Consider the following 23,142-nt stretch of genomic DNA (forward strand, 5'->3'; position numbering starts at 1 on the left):
TCAACTTGTTGAAGGAGTAACTGTTGTAGGATCCATGCTGAAAGAAAAAAAAGGATCAAAATCGAATATTAAAGAATAACTAAAACCCCTATCCTTCACACAAAAGCGAATTAATTAACCTTACCATCGAAGAATGCACTTACGAGACTTACACTAGGACGAAAATATGAATTCCTCGCTTAAAAGACGACACCAAAGTGATAATACACCAGAAAATAATAGCAGAGAAACGGAAAAAGAGGAATAAAGTTTGAATTTGCAATTATGAAAACCAAACAAAAGAGAAAGGAAATGAACATGGGAAATGAACAAGTTTACAATTATATAGAGTTTTTCAAGACTTGCTAACATAATGAATATCTCTATCAATCCATATTAAAAAATAAATAAACTAGTTGAATACAATAGAATAATAATAAATAAGGTAAACGAAGACTATTAGAAGATAAATCTTCAACATTCTAATCCAATCCAACTTTCTAAATCCAAGGGATTAGATATACTAAAATCAATCTGATCTGATTCTTCAAATATGTTTCTCTAAATGATACAATCTTAATTGATGGGCTAGATACAATCCACAATATCAACACAACCCAAAAATTAAATTCAGTAAATTATTAATCACTTAAATATGAAAATTGTTCAGTCCGTCACAGTGCTTTAGGAAGTGGGTACTTATTTAAGCACATCTCAGTCATTCCATATTTTTTAACAACACAACCCTATAAAAGGGTATCCAAAATTATGGAAATGTGCAAGTGTATACAATCGCAACAAGTAATAAAGTGACAAGTCAATGTCGAGTTATCGTACTCACGGGGACTGTGTAAGAAAATATTTATGAAATGCAATTAAAAACACTTTGGTGAAAGAAAATCTTTTGTTTTGAAAGAAAATGGTTTATTAAAACTAGATTTTAACTAAGAAAATTAACAATGAAAATTAAAAGGTAAAAATTCCAAAGCACGATTTTAAAAGATGGTTTTAATCAATATGACATAATTGTGTTAGATCCATTATATTTCCTAACTTAATATTACCAAAAAATGTTCATGTTGTTACGAACAAATTTACAACAACTTGGTAATTTGTTAACTATAGGACATACTGAGACTTACTAAATTAACTAATCTCTTGATATGCCAATTCAAACAATTAGACAATTTTCATAAGCAAGTAAAAGATTAAATGAAGTAACAATATACTCCTACATAGAAATAGTTTAATCACAATAATCTTGCAAGTTATGCAAGGCTAATGTACCGTTTCATATCGTCCCTAATTTAACCCTTCAGCTACCTTAGTAAATTAAACATGCACTGATTAAGTCTTGTGTCAATTAATTACAATTCCAATACGATTAATTAATTCATTAGTTACCTTACAATTATAATGAAAGTTTAACATAATCATGGTTTTAATTAATCAAACAATTTACCAAGAACTATAACAACACAAAAATGATTTTAATAACTTAAGCAGATTTAAATGCAATCAACTTAACACGAATTAAATTTAATCTATGTTAATTAAGTTAAGAATAAAAACATCACAAATATTCATATACATGTTTATAACAACAATAAGGAAAGTTAAAGGATAGGAAACTAGAAGCAAATCTAGTGTTTTTCTGAAGCCAGACTAGTTGTTGCTCTCCTCCTCTGCTAGTTCTTGTTGTTCCCAGGCTTCTATAAGAACTTCAATGTTGCTGCCCAAGGTGGTCGAAAGGCTCTTTTCCGAGACAGAAATTGGCAATGGAAAGTAGAAGGGAAAAATGAGAAATAAAGAGAAAGTGAGTGAAAGAGAGAGATGTGTTGAATGAATAGGTGAAGGGGGTATTTATTGGTGGGAGTGGCTGATAAAAGTAGCAAATAAATAGTAGCCGCACATTCCCCTTGGCGGGCCACACATGTAGCAAAGTTTGAATATTTCAAACTTTGCTAAATTTAGCTTAAGGCAAATCTTTAACGGCACAGAAGGTGGAGGGGTTTGAATAAGATTTTAAGGAAACTTAAGGGCTATTTTGAAATTAATTTAATCAGCTAAACAAGCTAATTGGGTCAGCTTATTGGGTCGGTTTTAGGTTGTACATTTTTTTATTGGACCAGTCTTCAATGCTTAGCACATTGGGTCACTTTCTCCTTCAGTTTTTATATTAATTTTTAACTCAATTTAACTTAGATAAAAATAATTAAATATACAGTATAAAAATGATCATCATTTGGACCGACCTTGGCTGGAAAATTTTTTATTCTTGCCATTGGTTCACTCGATGTAAAAATTCCCTAGCAGTTCAAGCCTTTCGAGGTGTCTGCCGAGCCAATTTTCACCTTTTGTGCAAAACTATCGAAAATAAACTAAATTTGTGAAAATTTATAATAAAAATAATTAAAATTCAATATGTTAATAATTTAAGCGTAAGTTAATTATATTATAATTAAAGTGTGCATTTCAAAAAAATTAACTACGAAATTGCATGAAATAGAGCTCAAAATGTGCTGAAAAAGTTTATATTTTTGTGTTTCCACACCCCCAAACTTAATTCATTACTCGTCCTGAGTAATACAAAAATTTTAAAGAATTTCCTGGAAATACCTTTGAAAAATTTCTTCAAAAAACATTCTTCTCAAAATTACGAATTTAGTATACTTATGCTCAATAATGCGGTCGTTGAAAGTACCAAAAATATCTTATCCCTAATAAATAATGAAAAATAATAGTAAAAGGGAAGTAAGGTCAAATCCTCAGGGACTAGATTTGCACAATATCTTGTTCCGTGAAATCCTAGGCAAAATTTTGCTCAAGAAAACCTGCGTTCTTGGAAAAAAATAAGAAAATATCAGAATTAAAGGTTTGGATCTAGAAACGAAAAATAAAATAAAAACAAAATTAAGAATATTGAATCGAAAATTCGAGAAATTAAAAATAGAGTTGAGAGAAAGGAAATTCTTTTGGGAGGTTCCAGCCTTCAGTTGTCTCGTTCCGCCTTGGGTTCAATCCTCGTCTTTAGATGATCCTTCCTAAACCGAATAAGCCAGTTATAGTGGAAGAGGACGCCTACGACCACCAGCTCCAAGGATTTGAAATTATGATTTAGTGGAACCTGACTCTAGCCAACAATCGCTTCTGTGAGATCATCTTATGCTAGATCAACGCTTTTCAATGGCGAATCCCATGCCATTTTGTCTCTTGGGCTCGGCAACCTCTGACGCAGTAAGCTAAAGAACCGACTGTGCAACCTTCCCAAAACATACAAAGCGGCCGCCTTCGCATACGTTGAAAAGCTTACTTCTTAAGGGACATAGGCGGAAGCATCAGCCTAGTAGTGCGGAGAAATGATGAATACTCTGCGAGGAGGCTAAGTACGGACTCTAAGCCTCAAGAACCCTTTTTGGGGAATATCGACAACCTTCGGCTAGATGGGTTGAGTGGCTCATGGTTGTGTTGGAAAAGAAAATAAATAAAATAAAAATGGAGATTTTATTGAAAGGAAATATGAGAAGAACAAAAGCATAGACTTTTGGGGAGAGAGTGTTTGCAGAAAAAGATGGATGCCTTTTGAGTCACTTCACCCCCTATTTATAGTGCTAGGGGAGATAGTCTAATCCTACTTAAACTCTCAAAAGATAAATACATTTAATTGAAGATAAATAAAGATAAATAAAATAAAATCCTGAAATTAAATAATCCTTAATAATTATCTTAATATTAATTATCCTAATATAATTAAAATAGAGTCTGATAGAATAAAATCTCTTCTTTTTACATTCCAACCATTGTTTCCTCCATGCTTGCACTTTTGGTACCAACTTTTCCTAGTGTCGCACATTGGCCCATTTTATCTCTAAATTCACGCTTTTGACCCTTAATTTTGCTTTTGCCTCAAATTTAGTCCCTATGAGATAAAAGATCATAAATAACTCAAATTAGCAGGATCATACTCAGAATAAATACATAATTAATACCACTATGAAAGTTATCAAATTCCCCCTACTTAGCCTTAAATTCTAGAGTGTTATCAAATTCCCCCTACTTAGCCCATGCTTGCCCTCAATTATGGTTCCTATCTACTGTGAAAGTTAGATCTACCATAAAAGAAATACCACTCCAAAGTTTTATAAAAATCAGTCAAAATTGCATATGAAAAATAAAGAGAACCCTAAGCTTGCTTTAAGTAAAATAGAAAAAGTTTTCCAATTAATACACACAAAAATTAGAATCAACTTGAATTAATTAATGAAAATTAGGTAAATTACCAAACCTACCAAGACACCCTATTTGTTTCCTCCTTTAGTCCCAATATTATATTTTTTTCTTTTTCATTTATTTTGATTTTGATTTATTATTTATATTATTTATGCTTTAGGAATATACTGAACCTTTTGACACGAAGAGAGATGACAGCCAAGCACCCTACCCCGGTTACTCAGCCCAGCAGACTCTTAATTTATTATAATTTTTTCTTAAGAACACATCGAACCTTTTGACGCGAAGAGAGATGACAACCAAGCACCTCACCCCGGTTACTCAGCCTAGCATGTTCTTAAAAATTAATTCAGGTTAGCGGAGTTTTACCTAACATGTCACACAACCTTTTGAAGCGAAATAGGATAACAACCCAAGCACCCTACCCCGGTTACTCAGTTAGTCACGTTTTTAAGCTGCATTTATAACCACGGAAACATTAAACGACATTTTAATAATACCTTTTTTATGAGGACTTTAGAGAAACAAAACAATCAAGTGTCAAAAATAAGTTTCAGTAATTACCTTATTAGTCATGAACATATTTTAGCATGCAAACATATTAAGTGTCCACTTTGTATTAAACTTGATTAATTTTATGAAAATCAAGATAAAGTTAACTCTATGAATCACAATTATTTTTAGCCTAATAAGAATAAAATAGTGGAGATGGCATCAATTATGGAAAATCCTTAATTTCCTCAGAAAACAAGAATCATGCTTGTAGGTCAAATAGTAGGAAATTTTTGGTAAAATCTTAGGCATAAAAAGAGGTAGGGGATTCTAAAAATAAAAAAATAAATATGGACAAAATGGTGCGGGATTCGCCATTGAGAAGTGTTGATCTAGCATAAGATGATCCCACAGAAGCGATTGTTGGCTAGAGTCAGGTTCCACTAAATCGTAAGTCTAAATCCTTGAAGTTGGTGGTCGTAGGTGTCCTCTTCAACTATAACTGGCTTATTCGGTTTGGGAAGGATCATCTAAAGTCGAGGATTGAACCCAAGGTAGAACGAGACAACTGGAGGCTGGAACCTCCATTAAGAATTTCCTTTCTCTCAACTCTATTTTTATTTTATTGATTTTTCGATTCAATATTCTTAATCCTATTTTTATTTTATTTTTTGTTTCCAGATCCAAACCTTTAATTTTGTTATTTTTTATTTTTTTCCAGGAACGTAGGTTTTCTTGGGCAAGATTCTGCTTGGGATTTCACGGAACAAGATATTGTGCAAATCCAGTCCCTGAGGATATAACCTTACTTCCCTTTTACTATTCTTTTTCATTATTTATTAAGGTTAGGATATTTTTTGTGCTTTCAACGGCCGCATCAAATTTTGGCACCGTTGCCGGGGACTGGCAACGTACTAATCTTGTTTTTTGTTTCTTATGACCAGATCTGTTCCAGGTACTCTTGCGTTAGATTCAGAAATTGAGAAGACTGCAAGAGCCAATTGCAGGGAGAGAAAGTTATGGGAAAAAATAGTCAGCGGTGGTTGGAACTCAATGTAACCCACTACCAAAAATCGAAGTCGACGACGAAGCTGAGTTTAGGGTTAACGAAAACCCTACTCGAACACTTGAAAGAAAAAAAAGTATAAGTCAACTCACCAGAAGAAGTGCTTAACGCTAGGGTTAACGAAAACCCGAATCTAGCACACCAACTAATTGCTCAAACGATTCAGCAACTGGCTAAAGCTCTGACAGAAAAATCGACATTATGCATCGTGTATCCTACTGTGGATACCGATTTTGAGTTGAAGTCAGGTCTAATCCAGTTACTGCCAAATTTTCATGGGTTGCAAAATGAAAATCCCCACAAGCATCTGAAAGAGTTTCATATGGTTTGTCTTAGCATGAAACCTCATGGGGTAACTGAGGATCAGATTAAATTCTGTGCTTTCCCTTTCTCCCTAGTAGACTCCGCTAAGGAATGATTATTTTATTTACCCCCTGGATCTATTACAACTTGGGCTGGTCTATCTCGTTTGTTTCTGAACAGGTTTTTTCCAGTGTCTCGAGCAGCTGAGTTAAGAAGAGAGATCGTTGGAATAAGGCAAAAAGAAGCTGAGTCCCTTTACGATTATTGAGAGCAATTTAAGAAGTTGTATGCAAGCTGCCCACAACATGGTATAACGGAGCAATCTCTCCTCCAATACGTTTACGAAGGTTTGAAGCCCATGGAGATGAATATGGTAGACACCGCTAGTGGAGGAGCATTGGTCTATATGACTCCCCAACAAGCGAGAGACTTGATCTCCACAATGGCTGCAAATTCTCAACCGTTCCGATCTAATACTGAACCACCTAGAAGGGTTCACCAGTTAAGTAATTCAACCTTAGCGATAAAGCTGATAGACTTACTAATATGATAAACTCTCTTATTGCAAAAAAAAGTGAAGTAAACTCGGTTATGCGGAATATGTGCTACGCCTGATCATGCAACTAATGCATGTCCCAGTTTGTCTGATGATACCATGGCCCATCTGGATGCTGTGGGAAATTTTCCTGGGCCGCCACAAAGGCGATACGACCCCTACGCTAATACCTACAACCCAGGGTGGAGGGACCATCCTACTTAAGTTATGGTGCTAATCCACAAAATAATCAGCCATACCAAAATCAGTTTTCGCAACAGTCGCAAGGTTCAGGTAATTCTCTAGAAACCGTGGTCAATAATTTAGCAACTAATGTTCTTGATTTTCAACAGCGAATCCAGTAGCAAACTCTTAATTTCAAAAAAGAGACGAAGGATTTCCAACAGAAAACTGAGATGTCCATCAGAGAGTTGACCACATCGATCGAGAAATTGACCTCTCAAGGGAAGCTGCCATCACAAACAGAACTAAACCCTAGACAAAATGCAAATACAGTGACATTGCGAAGCGAAAAGGTACTAAAACCGATTCCTGATAGGAATCTTGGCCAAGAAATCTCCTAAGGAAAACCTGAGAAAGACGAACAGGTCCGACCAAAACCTCTATTGCCTAAAATTCAACCTCCATTTCTAGAACAATTCAACTAGTGTCGAAGAGGTAAAGAGGACAAAGAAATCCTCGAAACATTTAGGAATGTCGAGATCAACATTCCACTGTTGGACGCCATCAAGCAAATACCACGGTATGCTAAATTTCAATAAAAGGGTGAATGTTGGTGAGAATGTATCCGCAGTGTTATAGCAGAAAATGTCGACAAAATGCAAGGACGGCTAAATCTGAATATTATGGAGGAAGACACAAAACCGAGGCGAGAGGCGCAAAGACAGCTAAATCTGAATATTATGGAGGTAGTAAAAAAGGAAATAATCAAGCTTCTAGACACTGACGTAATTTACCCTATTTCTGAAAGTAGGTGGGTAAGTCCGGTACAAGTTGTGCCCAAGAAAACGGGCGTGATAGTAAAGAAAAATGCTGAAGGTGACTTGGTACCTACTCCAGTACAAAATGGGTGGCGCGTCTGCATTGATTACAGGAAGTTGAACTCATACAGTAGAAAAGATCATTTCCCTCTTCCTTTTATAGATCAAATGCTCAAAAGATTAACCGAAAAAACTCACTTTTGTTATCTTGATGGATACTCAGGTTTCTTTCAAATTCCAATCGCACTGGAGGACCAGGAAAAAACCACTTTTACATGCCCATTCGGTACATTTGCGTACAGAAGGATGCCATTTGGTCTTTGCAATGTGTCGGCCACCTTTCAGAGATGCATGATGAGTATATTTTTTGAATATGTGGAAAAAATTATCGAAGTTTTTATCGATGATTTTACCGTATATGGGAATTATTTTGATGAATGCCTTCAAAACCTAACAATAATTTTGAGTAGGTGCATAAAATTTAATCTTGTCTTGAATTATGAAAAGTGTCATTTTATGGTAGACAAGGGTTTAATTTTGGGTCATGTTGTTTCATCTAAAGGAATTGAGGTTGATAAGACCAAAATTGATATTATAAATTTTTTGCCTTATCCCTCCACTGTGAGGGAAATTTGTTCTTTCCTTGGCCATGTAGGGTTCTACAATTGCTTCATAAAGAACTTCTCGAAGGTAGCTGAACCACTGTGTGAGTTGTTGTAGAAGGATAAGAGATTTGAGTTTGGCCCAAAATGTAAGGAGGTGATTGATACACTCAAGCAAAAGTTAGTCTCTGCTCCTATAGTGCAACCGCCAGATTGGAAATACTCGTTTGAAATTATGTACGATGCCAGCGAGCGTGGTGTAGGAGCCGTGTTGGGGCAAAGGATAGAAAAAGAACCACATATCATATGTTATGCCTCAAAAACCCGAGATATGGCGTAGAGCAACTACACCATTACAGAAAAAGAACTCTTAGCCGTTGTATTTGCTTTAGATAAATTTTGACCTTATTTATTGGGATTTAAAGTAATTATTTTTTCTGATCATGCAGCCTTTAGGTACTTGATCGGGAAGAAGAAAGCAAAATCGAGGCTCATTAGGTGGATTTTGCTACTCCAAGAATTTGACATCGAGGTTCGAGACAAAAGGGGATGAGAGAATTTAGTGGCTGACCACTTAAGTAGAATAAAAGTACCTTTTGACGACATCCATATTAAGGAAGAATTCCCTGATGAGAGCCTATTCTCGACCGAGGCACTTCTCCCATGGTATGTAGATATAGTAAACTTTCTAGCCACAAGATCGTTACCCACTGAGTTAACACGTTCCATGAGGGACAAGCTTAGACGCGACGCTCGATATTACATTTGGGATAACCCATACTTATAGAAACACTGTTCAAACCAGATAATACGAAGATATGTTCCAGAAATCGATGTAACTTCTATCCTTAATTTTTGTCATGCTGAAGCTTGCGGTGTCATACTGAAGCTTGCGGAGGTCACTTTGGCCCTAAGCGGATCACTCATAAAGTGTTAGAATGTGGGCTATATTGGCCCACAATTTTTCAAGACGCATATAACTTCTATAAGTCTTGCGATAGGTGCGAACATACAGGTAACATCACTAAATGAAATCAAATGCCCCTTTCCCCGATTCATGCATGCGAAATCTTTGATGTATGGGGCATCGATTTCATTGGCACATTTATTTTTCATTTAGCAATGTATATATAATTCTTGCAATAGACTATGTTTCTAAGTGGATAGAAGCAAAGCCTACTCACAATGATAATGCCAAAACTGCTGAGGAGTTTCTAAAATGAACTATTTTTTCCAGGTTTGGCACATCTCGAGCCTTAACCAGTGATCGTGGCACCCTCTTTTGCAATAAGGTCATGGAGGCACTGTTGGAAAAATACGGAGTCCACCACCGTATAGCTACGACTTACCATCCCCAAATGAACGGTCAAGCTGAGATCTTAAACAGGGAAATCAAGACTATTTTGGAGAAAACAATTTGTCCCAACCGAAAGGATTGGAGCCTTCGGCTAAATGACGCACTTTGGGCCTATTGGACTGCGTATAAGGGACCGATTAGCATGACCCGTATCGACTTGTTTTTGGCAAAGCTTGCCACCTTCTGGTCCAATTGGAACATAAAGCCTATTGGGCCATTCGACAATGTAACATGGAGTTAGAATCCACAGGAAAGGCAAGGAAATTAGACATCTAAGAGTTAAAAGAAATTCGCAATGATGCTTACGAGAATGCTTGCATTTATAAAGGCAAGACAAAGTTATTTCACGATAAGAGAATAGCTCAGAAGCATTTTTCGGTAGGAAAAAAGTTTTACTTTATAACTCCGTGTTAAAGTTATTCCTAGATAAGCTTCGATCACGATGCTAAGGACCTTTTATTGTTACTGAAGTGTTCACACATGGAACGATTGAAATAGAAAGTGAAGAATCTGGAAAGCGGTTCGTAGTCAATGGCCAGCAGTTGAAGCCATTTTATGAGAATTTTCAACCCCACAAGGTTGAGAAAATCCATTTGGAATCACCATAGAACCAATAACGGCGTCGAGTTAACGACGTTCAACAAGTGCTTGTTGGGAGACAACCCAATTTTTATTTTTACTTTTTATTTTTGTTTTTTATTATTTATTTATTTATTTATTATTTTTTTTTCTTTTCTTTAATTATTATTTTATTTTATTATATATTACTTATTTGGATATTAATAAATTTCTCTTCTTTTGCTTAGATAAAACAGAGCGAAAATGCGAAGAAAAAGGAAAAAGCTAGAAATATAGAACCAAACAGCCCTATCCATGGTCCCAAACAGCCTCTATTCCAAATACTATTCCAGCCCAGAATGCCTGCAGCCAAACTACCCTATTCCTACAGCCAACCACCCTTATCCCTGCACCCATGCACCACCCCTAAACACAAATTAACCCCCTAACCCTAAAATTTTAAAACATTTTTTCCTTTTCCCACAAAACCACCATAGCCGCCGCTCTTCCCTCCACCATTCTCCCTCACCATCGATCCCCATGAACCCACGACGGCGTCGTTTCTTCGCACCCCAACCATCATATGCGATCGACAGTAACAACAGGGAGTTTTTCTAAACTTTTCTACATATTTATTTCTTTTCGTCCACATTGAGGACAATGTGCTTTCAGTAGGAGGAGGTACTCTTCATTATTATTGTCATTTTCTGCTATGATTTTGGTTATTGTTGCTGTTGCTGTGATTATTTTTGGTTGGTGTTACTGCTTGAGGCTCCATTTTGTCAATATTTATTTATTTTTTTTTAGAATCTTCTGCCTCTTTTCATGCCCAAGATTTTTACCAAGAATTGCCTACTGTTTGACCTACAAGTATGATTCTTGTTTTTTGATGAAACTACGGATATTCCATAATTAATGCCATCTCCATTGTTTTATTCTTATTAGGCTAAAAATAATTGTGTTTCATAGAGTTAAATTTATCTTGCTTTTCGTAAAATTAATCAAGTTTAATACAATGTGGACACTTAATATGTTTGCATGCTAAAATATGTTCATGACTATTAAGGTAATTACTGAAACTTATTTTTGACACTTGATTTTTTTTCTCTAAAGTCCTCATAAAAAAGTTATTATTAAAATACCATTTAATGTTTTCGTGGTTATGAGTGTACCTTAAAAACGTGACTGACTGAGTAACCGAGGTAGGGTGCTTGGGTTGTCATACTATTTCTCATAAAAATTTTGAGATTTATGCTACTCAAGTATATATATCATTCAAATTAATCTCAATTCCTATTATGATAGCAAAAATAGACTAAATACTTTCTGAATAAAGACATGTTAAATCCCTGCCAATTTGATTTTATTCCCTTATTTAAGATTAAGCTGCAATCATTAAGTGTAATTTATGCCTTCGTATGTTGAACATAGCAATTAAGTTTAGTTTATACCACCAATCCTTCCCTACCAAGTCAATCCACCAAAAAAAATTCAAATTTTAGTTTGATGTGAACATCTGTCATCCAGTCTTTCTAAACTAGTAAATAATAAAAAAGTCTTTGTTTACCATCTATGGAAGATTATTACTAGTAGCTATCAAATTTAAAATCTAACAACACTCTCATCTTCGATTCCTCTTCAAGAATCACTAATTTTATTGTTATTTGGGCCCTTAATCAACACATTAATTAAAGTTTGGGGAAATTTGTCAATTTGAACATCCTTCTTGTAGTTCCATAGAACCATTAATCCTCCCCTTCCAAGTCAGTCCACCAAAAAAAAATTTTCAAATTTTAATTTGATATGAACATCTTTCATCCTGTCTCTCTAAACTAGTGTTTCAATAATAAAAAACTCTAAACTTAGCTTGAACTAAAGTACAATGTCTTGTTTTGCAAGAACTTCTTAGTGGTTGTCGAGACCTCCACAGTTCTAACTTAAAATTTTCATTACGGATGATCGACCCCATCAACAAGATATGTCAATATAGAATTTCAATAAGCCTTGGAGTGCTCACTTTTTACCTCTATTGATTAGTTTCCTTACAAATTATGGTTTTACTTAATCAAACAATTTACCAAGACCTATAACAACACAAACATGATTTTAATAACTTAAACAGACAAAATGCAATCAATCTAACACGAATTAAATTTAAGCCATATTAATTAAATTAAGAATAAAAACATAACAAATATTCATAAACCTGTTCATAACAACAATAAGAAAAGTTAAAGGATAGGAAACTAGAAGCAAACCTAGTGTTTCTTTGAAGCCAGACTAGTTGCTGCTCTCCTCCTCTACTTGTTCTTTTTGTTCCAAGGCTTCTATAAGAACATGAATGCTGCTACCCAAGGTGGTTGAAAGGCTCTTTTCCAAGAGGAAAATTGGCAAAGGAAAGTAGAAGGGTAAAATCGAAAACAAAGAAGAGAAAGTAAGTGAAAGAGAGAGATGTGTGGGATGAGAGGTGTGTTGAATGAATAAGTGAAGGGAGTATTTATAGATGGGTGTGCCTGCTAAAAATAGCAAATAATTAGTAGCCACGAATGTAGAAAAGTTTCAATGTTTCAAATTTTGCTAAATTTAGCTTGGGGCAAATCTTTAAAGACGCAAAAAGTGAAAGGGTTTGAATAATATTTTAAGGAAACTTGAGGGCTATTTTGTAATTAATTTAATCAGCTACATAAGCTGGTTGGGTCAGCTTATTGGGTCGGTTTCGAGCTACACATTTTTTATTGGTTCAATCTTTAATGCTTAGCACACTAGGCCACTTTCTCCTTCAGGTTTTATATTAATTTTTAACCCAATTTAACTTGGATAAAAAATAAAATATAAATTATAAAAATGATCATCATTTGGACCAAACTTGGCTGGAAAAATATTTAATCTTTCCCTTGGTTTACTCGATGCAAAAATTCCCCAATCGTTCAAGCCCTTCGAGGTATCTGTCGAGCCAATTTTCACCTTTTGTGCAAAACTGTCGAAAATAAACCAAATTTGTGAAAGGTTATTATAAAAATAATTAAAATTCAATAAGTTAATAATTTAGGTGAAAATTAATTATTTTATAATTAAAGTGTGAATTTCGACAAAATTAACTACGAAACTATATGAATTAGAAATCAAAAGGTAGTGAAAAAGTCTATATATTTTTGTGTTTCCATACCCCAAACTTTTCATTGCTTGTCCCGAGTAATGCATAAATTGTAAAGAATTTATTGGAAACACCTTTGAAAAACTCCTTCAGAAAACTTTCTTCTCAAAATTACGAATTTAGTATACTTAACAAAATTTCAAATTTTTGAACAAAATATAACCTAACCATAATTAAAAGAAAATTTTACTCTGAAAGGAAATAATTTCAATTTTTCAGTCCCCCTACTTAAGATGAAAAATTTCCTCATTATTAGAAGTGAATAGATACTATACACCAAGTAGGATTCTAGAAAAGAAAAGGTGAGTCAATTTGATTGCTTAAGTACCAAGCTCTTTTTAGATCCAATCCTAGACATGTACATATATATTGCCACACTTCTTATTTTGCAACTTGTTCATTTTTATTCATGATTTCCACATTTTATTATTCAAGAAATAAAAATCCTAGTAGAACCTAATTCTAAAAATATTAAATATCCTATGAAAGAAAATGAGGTAAAGATCCCTCCTTTTTTATTTGTTTGCAGATCCTTTAGAATCTGACTCATCTTTTGCTTCATCGTCTTTGTTTTTGCATGAATATCTTTATCCCCTCTTCGATATTGGACTCCATGGTTCAAGTACAAAATCTGGAAACTCAAGCACAAAAATAAGTGGGTCATTGAATATTTTCACAAAAAACGCTTCTCACTGAGTTATCTCATATTTTTGAATATCCCCAGTAAGCTTGTTGTTTCCACTGCATAAATTGCATTAGGTCCATCAACTTTGATAGCTCATCACAAAGATCTGGGCAAGGCAATTGAGTTCTAAATGTTGAGGTTGCCATGTCAGGTTTGGTTATTGGTTCCATTGGTTCTTCCTTATTAGGGATTTCAGCTGACTACATTGGTTCGATCTCTGTGGGATCTTCTTCTTCTTCTTTTTTGATATCCTCATTCAATTCAACTCGTTGTTGCAGAATAAAATCTCTGACTATTCAGTAGAGGTCCCAATCTATTTTTGTGCCCTGACTATAACCTGTTTTCTTTATGCTTGTAAGAATTTTAGCTTTCAAGCACAAAATTGCTATTTCAAAGGGAAAGCATGCTGGGCCAGAACATCTAGCAGCACTATTTCGCATTTCTCTCAGAATGATTTTTCCCACATTAATGGTCTTTGCCGTTGAAATCGAGTATAACAAGACCATTCGCTCTAATGAAATTGTGGTCCCATGTGAAATAGGTATAAGGCTGAATTGAATGAAATAGAACCATACGTTCACTAAAGGTGTCAAATATTCTCTATGACAAATGTTCCATGCTTTGACACAGTCCACTTAGAAACCGAAACTATAAGTTCCTTGAGAATTTCTTGCAATTTTTTATCCTTTATTCCTCGGTTAGAAACTTCTGTTAATTCGCTTGAGGTCAAATTCACATAAAATTCACGAACTAAGTCTCATCCACAATAGGTCTTTTCTCACAAAACAACTTCCAATTGAGGGCTTCAGTAAATTTTCAAATGCGTCTCATGAAATCAATATAGTTGTTTTCTTTCAGTGTAAAGCCTGTTTTGGGAGCATTTGCTAATTTTTGAAGATATCATATCTTGCTTTGGCTTCTTCACAGTGAAATTTGTTTTGTGATTCTTCAACTTCGACAGAGGCACAAGTTCTTTTGCGAGGCATGATTAACCTGAATATAAAATGAAAACAAATTTTCTCAGAAATTCAGTTTACATAAAATATTTATAATTCAATAAATTGAAAAATTAAATAATCAAATAAAATTAAATTTTAGGAGAAAAATTTTCTTACCACCTTTGTATAAAAATTAAGTACTCAATAAAATAAATAAAATTAGAAAAAAAAAGATTTTGATTGAGGGTGATTGGTTGGTGGCTAAATGAGATGGAAGTGAGGTGCAAAGGTGACTAGGGCGTGCAGCTAGCAAGTGGAAATTACAATGTGCGATGGCTAGGGACATGAGCAGCAATGGCTTGTGGGATCAGTAACAATAGCGCGCGAGGTAGGATTCGGGATTAGTGCATGACCAGGGGATGTACGTGCGGGTAGATGTGCCAGGAAGCAGGTGCGGTGACAGCATGTGCAAGGGAGCAGCAGTAGCGTGTGAGGTTTGGCATGAGCAGCAGGTGTGCCAAGTGCGCGCGATGGGCGTATATAGTTGCTGGCCGAATAGGAGCTGCGGTACTTGGAGGGTGGAGCTGCTAAGGCCGACGGTAGGAAGTTTGTGTAGGAGCTTGGTTTGATAGATGGTGAATGATATGAATGGCGGATGAAGATGGTGGTATTTAAAGTGATAGAGGGAAATAGTTCAATTAGAATTCTTAGAACAAATTACAAATATTCTAAGTCCTAATTTCATATAAAGTAAATAAAAATTAATAAATAATATAATGTATATTAAAATATTATTTGATATTACTTTATTTATTGAAATAAAATCTCTTAATTAAAATATGATAAAATTTAAACCAATTCTAATTCTATACAAAGTTGATAATAATTACTATACATTATAATATATATTTATATATTAGTTATTATCATCTTATTTATTAAAAATTAAATTAAAAATTTATTTTAGTGCTTTTAAAGATATTTACAAAAAGAGATAGCTAATTTCAATATTTACAAAAATAACAACCAAATTTTGTAAAAAAAACTTCAATGAAGTACCTAAACTTGGGTCAAAATTGACCATTTTATTTGAAAAACTAAAAAATTATTTTGCCAGTTAGAGAATAATTTCTCGAAAGATTATGTTAAAATCAATTCTCAAGAAAGATTGGGGGGTCATATGTGGTCCCGCTTAAGTTCCAATCTCCAAGAAAAAAATTATTTCAACATACTAATCCCGAAAATATACCATAAATCATTTATTTAAAAGAAAATGAGAAGAATTAAGTATTTGATAAAATGAATGAGACTTTATCCTGCTCAATTTTATCTCCCGAGTAATGTTTTAAGTGTTCAGCATTAACTCGAAAATTACTTCCTTTACATTGAAGTTCGTCAACTCCATATGGAAAAACTTGGTGAATCATAAATGGATCAGACCAATGTGATTTTAACTTACTTGGAAAGTACATTAATCTCGAATTGAATAACTAGACCTGCTTCAAATTCTTAAACTCGAATGTGCTTGTCATGCTGTCTTTTAAGTCTTTCCTTGAATAGTTTGGCATTCTCATATGAGAACATTCAGAACTCTTCTGACTCGTTGAGTTGAAGCATCCGTTTTTCTTTAGCAAGCTTAAGATCCAAGTTGAGCTGTTGGAGAGCCTGGTAAACTTTATGTTCTAACTCCAAGGGCAAATGATAGGCTTTCCCAAAAACCAACCTATAGGGTGACATCCCTAAAGGTGTCTTGTATGCTGTCCTATAGGCACATAAAGTGTCATCCATTCTTACAGACCAGTTTCATCGGTTTGGACAAACTACCTTCTTAAGTATGCCGTTTATCTCTTTATTTGTTAGTTTAGCTTGCCCATTCTTTTGCAGATGGTAAGTTGTGGTAGCCATGTGCTTCACTCCATGTTTATCGAGTAACCATGTCAAACAATTTTTCACAAAATGGGACTCTTCATCACTGATGATGGCCCTAGAAGTACCAAACCTTGTGAGCACATGTTCGTCAGATCCTTTGCATCGTTCGTCAGATATGCCTCAGCCTCAACCCACTCAGATACATAGTCTATTGCTACCAATATGTACTTGTGACCAAAAGACAAAGGGAAAGGACCGAGAAATTCAATACCCCAAACATCGTATAATTCTACCCCAATGATGTTTGTTCAGGGCATCTCATTGTTGGTGATGTTTCTAACCCTCTAGCATCGATCACAACTCTTTGCGTAGGCATATGCATCTTTGAATAACTTTGGCCAAAAAAATCTCGCTTGCAATACTTTGGCTGCAGTATGTGTACCTCCGAAGTGTCCCCCACTCGGAGTTGTTTGGCAATGATATAAAATCTCATGTACTTCATCTTCTGTAACGCATCTTCTGATCATTTCATTTGTACACTTTCTGAACAAGTATGGTTCTTCCCAAAAATAGTACTTCATATCGTGAAGAAACTTTTTCTTTTGTTGATATGACTTATCAAGAGGCATTAAACCACAAGCTAAATAATTAGAAAAATCAGCAAACTCAGAGGTATTATTGATATGATTTATTTAAGTATGTTTGTAAACTGAAAAATATATAGGATTTTCCTATATAATTCATCACCTTTTACTTAAATTTGTTGTTAAAACCAAGTAATTGTTTAATAAACTAATGAAATATGCGAAAATATGAAATTAGGACATAGAAATTATTAAAATATGATTTTATACTTTATTATATAGTTTTCATGCATAAAATGGCTTAGTTTATATTAATTTGAGCATATTATATTTTTAAGCTATAAAGTGGGTCATGCATGATTAAATTAAATAATAAAATATAAAGTTATATTTAATAATTCATTATAAATATTTCATTAATAAATTGAGTTTTTTTAATAAAGTAAATTGATTAATTAAAGTGGTTAAATTATATTATTTGCTCCTCTAAACTATCTACTTTTTTTGGACAGGTCTAAGAGTTTTCTTTTAATTGCAAAATCGTCTAAATTGGGGACCAAGTCAACCCAATTTTTGATTGCACATGGCTGACCATAAATCAATTTTTGGTTTAATTACACAAGGTTCTTGAAGAGTTAAAGAAATTAGAGATTTTCCCAAAGATTTGCTAGTGATCGAGTCTTAGTCCTGAGCTGTGGTGGCACTCAAATTGACCCAGAATCAAGCACAATCAGCCACATTTCCTCAATTCATGGCTTGCTACCCTTGGAAGAAGTTTCAAAAGATGGACACTCCTATTTTTAGCACACTAGCTCGCTTGCCTCACCTATAAATAAGAGCTCGTTTCTCACTTTTTCAATCATCCCTCACTCATTCATCATTCTCTCTTCTCTCAACTCTCTTAGCTATCTTTCCCCCTCACGCCTATCATCATCCTTGCATAAGGATTTTTAGCAAATTAGCCTCTTAAAGCACCCTTGGTTGGCCACCTTAGAGAGCCATCAGCAAAGGAGTAAAACAAAAGAACGAAGGAGCCTTATCAGTCAGAGTCTTGGGTGACAACCACTCTGAATTGGGTTTAATCTTTCTTTTCTTTAATTTAATAAAAAGATGTTTGCTATGTGTTCTTTGTTCTTGTTTACAACAATGATAGCTTAATTTTATTTAAGCTAGGATGATTGCTTTGACTAAATAATATTTAGTTGATTCATGCTTATAATGTTTGTGCCTCAATTGATCATGTTTTCAATTAAAATCAGGTTTGTATTTCGTTCATACGTGATTGAAATGCACCTAAATTACCTGAGCGATCCTGACCAGGCGACAGCTAATGGACATATAATTGAAATGTGCATGATCAATTTAGATCCTGACTTGATTAAATTGTAGGTTGCATAACAACTCTAACCAACCTCTGTTATCGCCATAGTTTTTAGGTTTGTGTGATTAAATTGTTTCAAACCTGGCACATCCCTGTTACCTCACACGAATGCTAAGAAAACCTTAGTAAATAAGGATCAGTAAAAAGTGTATTTACTAAGTAAAGGATTCTGAAAGGACCTAATGTGGTTTCCAAACTCATGAAAGATCGAGTTGCCATGGAATATTTTTCCAAATGTTATTAAGCATGTTGATAATAAATTGAGTTTAATTAAAGTAATTGTCCGAGTTTATTTATGTTTAATTGTTTCAAATTGTGTTTAATTTTACTAAAATCTATTTCATTCATACAGTTTGCATACTTAGGATAATTTGCATTAGGAATCATTACATTTAATTTAATATATTTTAATCACCACTTCTCAACTATATTGTGTTTTTATTAACCAAATTGTTAATCTAATTTTACAAATTAAGAGGCTGTGTACACTTGCACAAACCTAAGCGTTACAAGTTTTTGGCGCTGTTGCTAGGGATTGTCAACTGTTGCCATAGTCATTTTTTTCGTGAAATTATTTTCAATTTGATTTATTTCTAAGGTTACTAACTTATTCTTTTTAATTTTTTGTTATTTTCTTTGTAGGTGTTTATGATCATATATCGAATTATCGATTTACTCCTTGTAGACCCTGAAATTGAGCAAACTGTTAAACAAAGAAGACGTCAACGAGCAGCTCAAAGACAAGTCGAGATGGACCTTGGAAATTAGAATCAAGACCAAGGTAATGAAGCCGATCATGTATGAAATCCCATCCTCATTGCCGATGATAGGTATCGATGCATCAGAAAATATGCTGTGCCACTTTTCAGTGAGTTAAACCCAAGAATTAGAAGGCCATATATTGAGGCGACACAGTTTGAATTGAAACAAGTGATGTTTCAAATGCTACAATTGGTGGGCCAATTTAGTGGTATGCCCATGGAAGATCCACATCTCCAACTTCAATTGTTTATGGAGGTGAGTGATTCATTCAAGATAGCCGGTGTGACTAAAGACGTACTGAGGTTGAAATTGTTTCGTACTCATTGCGAGATCGTGCACGAGCATGGCTTAATTCATTGCCACCAAGTTCCATATCTATATGGAAAGAATTAGTAGAGAGTTTTTTGGTTAAGTATTTTCCACCTAGCAAAAATGCTAAGTTAAGGAACGAGATCACAACTTTCCAACAATTGGATGACGAGTCTTCGTATGAGGCTTGGGAGCGATACAATGAGTTACTTCGTAATTGTCCTCATCATGGGATTCCTCATTGTATCCAGTTGGAGACATTCTATAACGGTCTCAATGCACATACAAGATTGATGGTAGATGCTTCCGCGAATGGTGTAACACCCCAAACCTGGCCTAGACGTTATAGCTGAATCTGGCGATGTCACATTGAAGTGTTTTTCAAAAACATAGTTTCATTTAAAGCCCGTTCAATACTAATTCACAGTTATTGAAAGCTCAAGTTGTCTTTAGTAGTGTGTTGATCATATTAGATTGTTACTATATTTAAAACGTTGTTTGATGCAGAAACTTTACAGTTTTTTACGAAAACGTGGTGTCTTTGAAGACAGTTACCTTTTGAAAACCTGTCCTTTTCTACAACTAGCAGTTTATATCAAACTAAATAAATAAAAACCCCAATTTAAAGTTTATAACTTTAAAGAGGCATTTTTACATAAAAATACCCAAATTCTGTTACTTATAAATCAAAAGCTAAAAACGAAAGTTGATATTGTTGTACGGCCATCATCGAGTCCCTCGCAGCACCAACCCGCCTACAATTGGGGATTACCTGTACAGTTAAACAGATGGGTGAGTTTACGAAAACTCAGTGTGTAATCCCCTAACAAGCAAATAGTCAATTAAACAGTAGCTTAATGCAGTTTGGGCTTGAGCCCATTACAGTAACAGTCTAGTTCAATGTGGGCCTAAGCCATTTTCCCATAACAGTAAATGATTGGGCTTGAGCCCATTACAATGCCAGTAATCAGTAGGGCCTTTGCCCAATTTCAATAATAATATCAATGGGACCTTGGTCCATAATAGTAATAGATATCATTCATGTAGTGAAAAGTATGTAATATCATTAATCGATGCAGTAACAGTACAAAATCATTAATTAGTGCAGATATGCAGTTAGAAATCCTACCCAATCTAGCCTCTACACACCACTCTGTCCTGCCAAACACACAATGTGGGGATAAAATCGACCCACCCAGCTAGACACACCAAGATTAGCACCGGTTGCGGCACTAAACAGTATTGTAGCAAAGCTTCCAGTAAAATAAATGACATATAGCCATCAGTAGGTCCACAGTCATCTTGGGCGACCCGTGCAACATTATCAGTACGGTACACTTCCTCCAAATATAACAACCCATCCCCATGCAATATATCGTGACATAATATCATACGTGTATACAAAATGTCATGCTCAATCATAGTCATACATATCATAGAGCAAATCAGTCATACATAACAGTCATTTCATCTTCTAGGGGTATAACAGTCATTTTACCCTATGGGGGTATTTCGATCATTTTACCCTATAGGGATATTTTGGTCATTTTACCCTATGGGGTATTTTGGTCATTTTACCCTATAGAGGTATTTTGGTCATTTTACCCTATTGGGGTATTTCGATCATTTTACCCTGTGGGGACATTTGGTCATTTTACCAATTTTAGTGTCTCGGTACAGATATCGACCTCTCGAAAGGTCTGCAATTGCCTCAAGCAACTCAGGTAACCTAAATGGTCATAATAGTGTAAATGGGCCTAAGGCCAATTACTTGGCCCAAGTGGGCCCACACACTTGTGTGGGCCGTTCAGCCCAGATTTTGCCACGGCTATGAGATGTACATAGCTCAGTCCAATATTTGCCACAAATCGTAGATTTCATCCTTGTAGGGCCCACAAACCCATTGAGCCCACACGATCTATTTCGACCCAACATGGCCCATTACGGCCTAAGCCCATGAAAATGCTCAAGAAGGCCTCTACAATCTATCACCCATGATTCGCGAGTTTGACTTGCCACACGAGTGATCGCACGTCAATGTGGTCTCAAACGCCGTATTGCTGGCTTTTTGACTTTTGCCATTTTACAGTTATAGTGGGGTGTTTACACACCTGATTGTGGAAACGCTCCAAGATCAACGAGCACCAAAGCCTACGTTCATACAAAGCTTTCCATTAGTCGCTGAACAATAGGGTTAATCTCCCTCCTTTTTACACCCTTAACCAAAACTAAAATTTAACACTTGCCTCGATTATCAAATGTGGCTTAGCCCACTTATACCACTGACGAAGGTTGACTACAATCTCTTTGACGGATATCTACATTACAAACGAATTTTATTAAACAGGATTGTGTACTCATGTGATTAAAATCCACAGATGATAACTCACGGAACCACAAAAAGCACTCGGCCTACACTTTAGAATACTGGACTACAAACCTACCTTTGATCGAGTGATGAGAGAAAGATTTCAACAATTTTAATATTACTAAATACTCCTTCACTCCTCAAGGAATTCGAACCGTCAAATAATAGTTGTCAAGCCGAAAATAAAAATGAAGAGATGAAGAGGGAGAGAAGGGCAATATTCAAAAAATAGTTGACCAAAAAGAGGTAAAGGAAGAAGAGCAATCGGACAAAAAATGCAACACAAACTACTTCAACACTATTCAGTCAAGGTTTGGAAAAGTAGAGAAATGAAAAGAAGCAACAAAGAGAAGTGGGGAAGAAAAAGAGAATTTGGCAGAGGAGGGAACCAAAAAGTTATTCGACTAACACAGAAAGGAAATTAAAGGGAAGAACAAAAAATATATCGAACAAACCCGAGAGTTACTCGAAGTCTTAGCAAAAATTCGGCACCAAAAGCAAAAAGAGGGAAACGTTTACACAAAACCGAAAAGAAAAGTATACAAAATGAACAATATACCCCTCTGGCCGAATTTCATGAGTATCAAAGTCCATTTTCGGCACACTTCTCATCCCCCTTCACTTCCCTTGATTTTCTCCTAATATCACTCCCATTATCCCTCCTTAAATTATTCCATCGATTTCTCCTCCAACAACTCCATTCAAATTCTAGTCAAACTCCCCTTAGCTGTGTTTCAGTCCAACTCCACTACGTACACAGCTCAAGCAGCAAAATAAATACTCTATTGCACAACCCATGACTTAAACTTCAGACCCCACAGTTACAGAATACGCCACCTTGCCACTAGACTACAAGCTCTTTTTTGTGTCATAAAACAAACACTATTATTTACAAGGCCTATATGCCAATGTCCAGATTCATTTAAAAGAAAAACTAAAAATTTTGCAAAAGCCAAGACTTGAACCCAG

General features: G+C 35.0%; 1 non-coding gene across 1 annotated transcript; it reads right to left on the reverse strand.

Moving 5' to 3' along the window:
* Positions 1 to 19,933: 19,933 nt before the first annotated feature.
* Positions 19,934 to 20,040, reverse strand: LOC128036317 (small nucleolar RNA R71). Its single transcript, XR_008193115.1, has one exon. It is a non-coding gene; the product is annotated as a small nucleolar RNA R71 (small nucleolar RNA).
* Positions 20,041 to 23,142: the final 3,102 nt, after the last annotated feature.

The sequence above is a fragment of the Gossypium raimondii genome, chromosome 13, assembly GCF_025698545.1.
Source record: "Gossypium raimondii isolate GPD5lz chromosome 13, ASM2569854v1, whole genome shotgun sequence".
Classification (NCBI taxonomy): Eukaryota; Viridiplantae; Streptophyta; class Magnoliopsida; order Malvales; family Malvaceae; genus Gossypium; species Gossypium raimondii.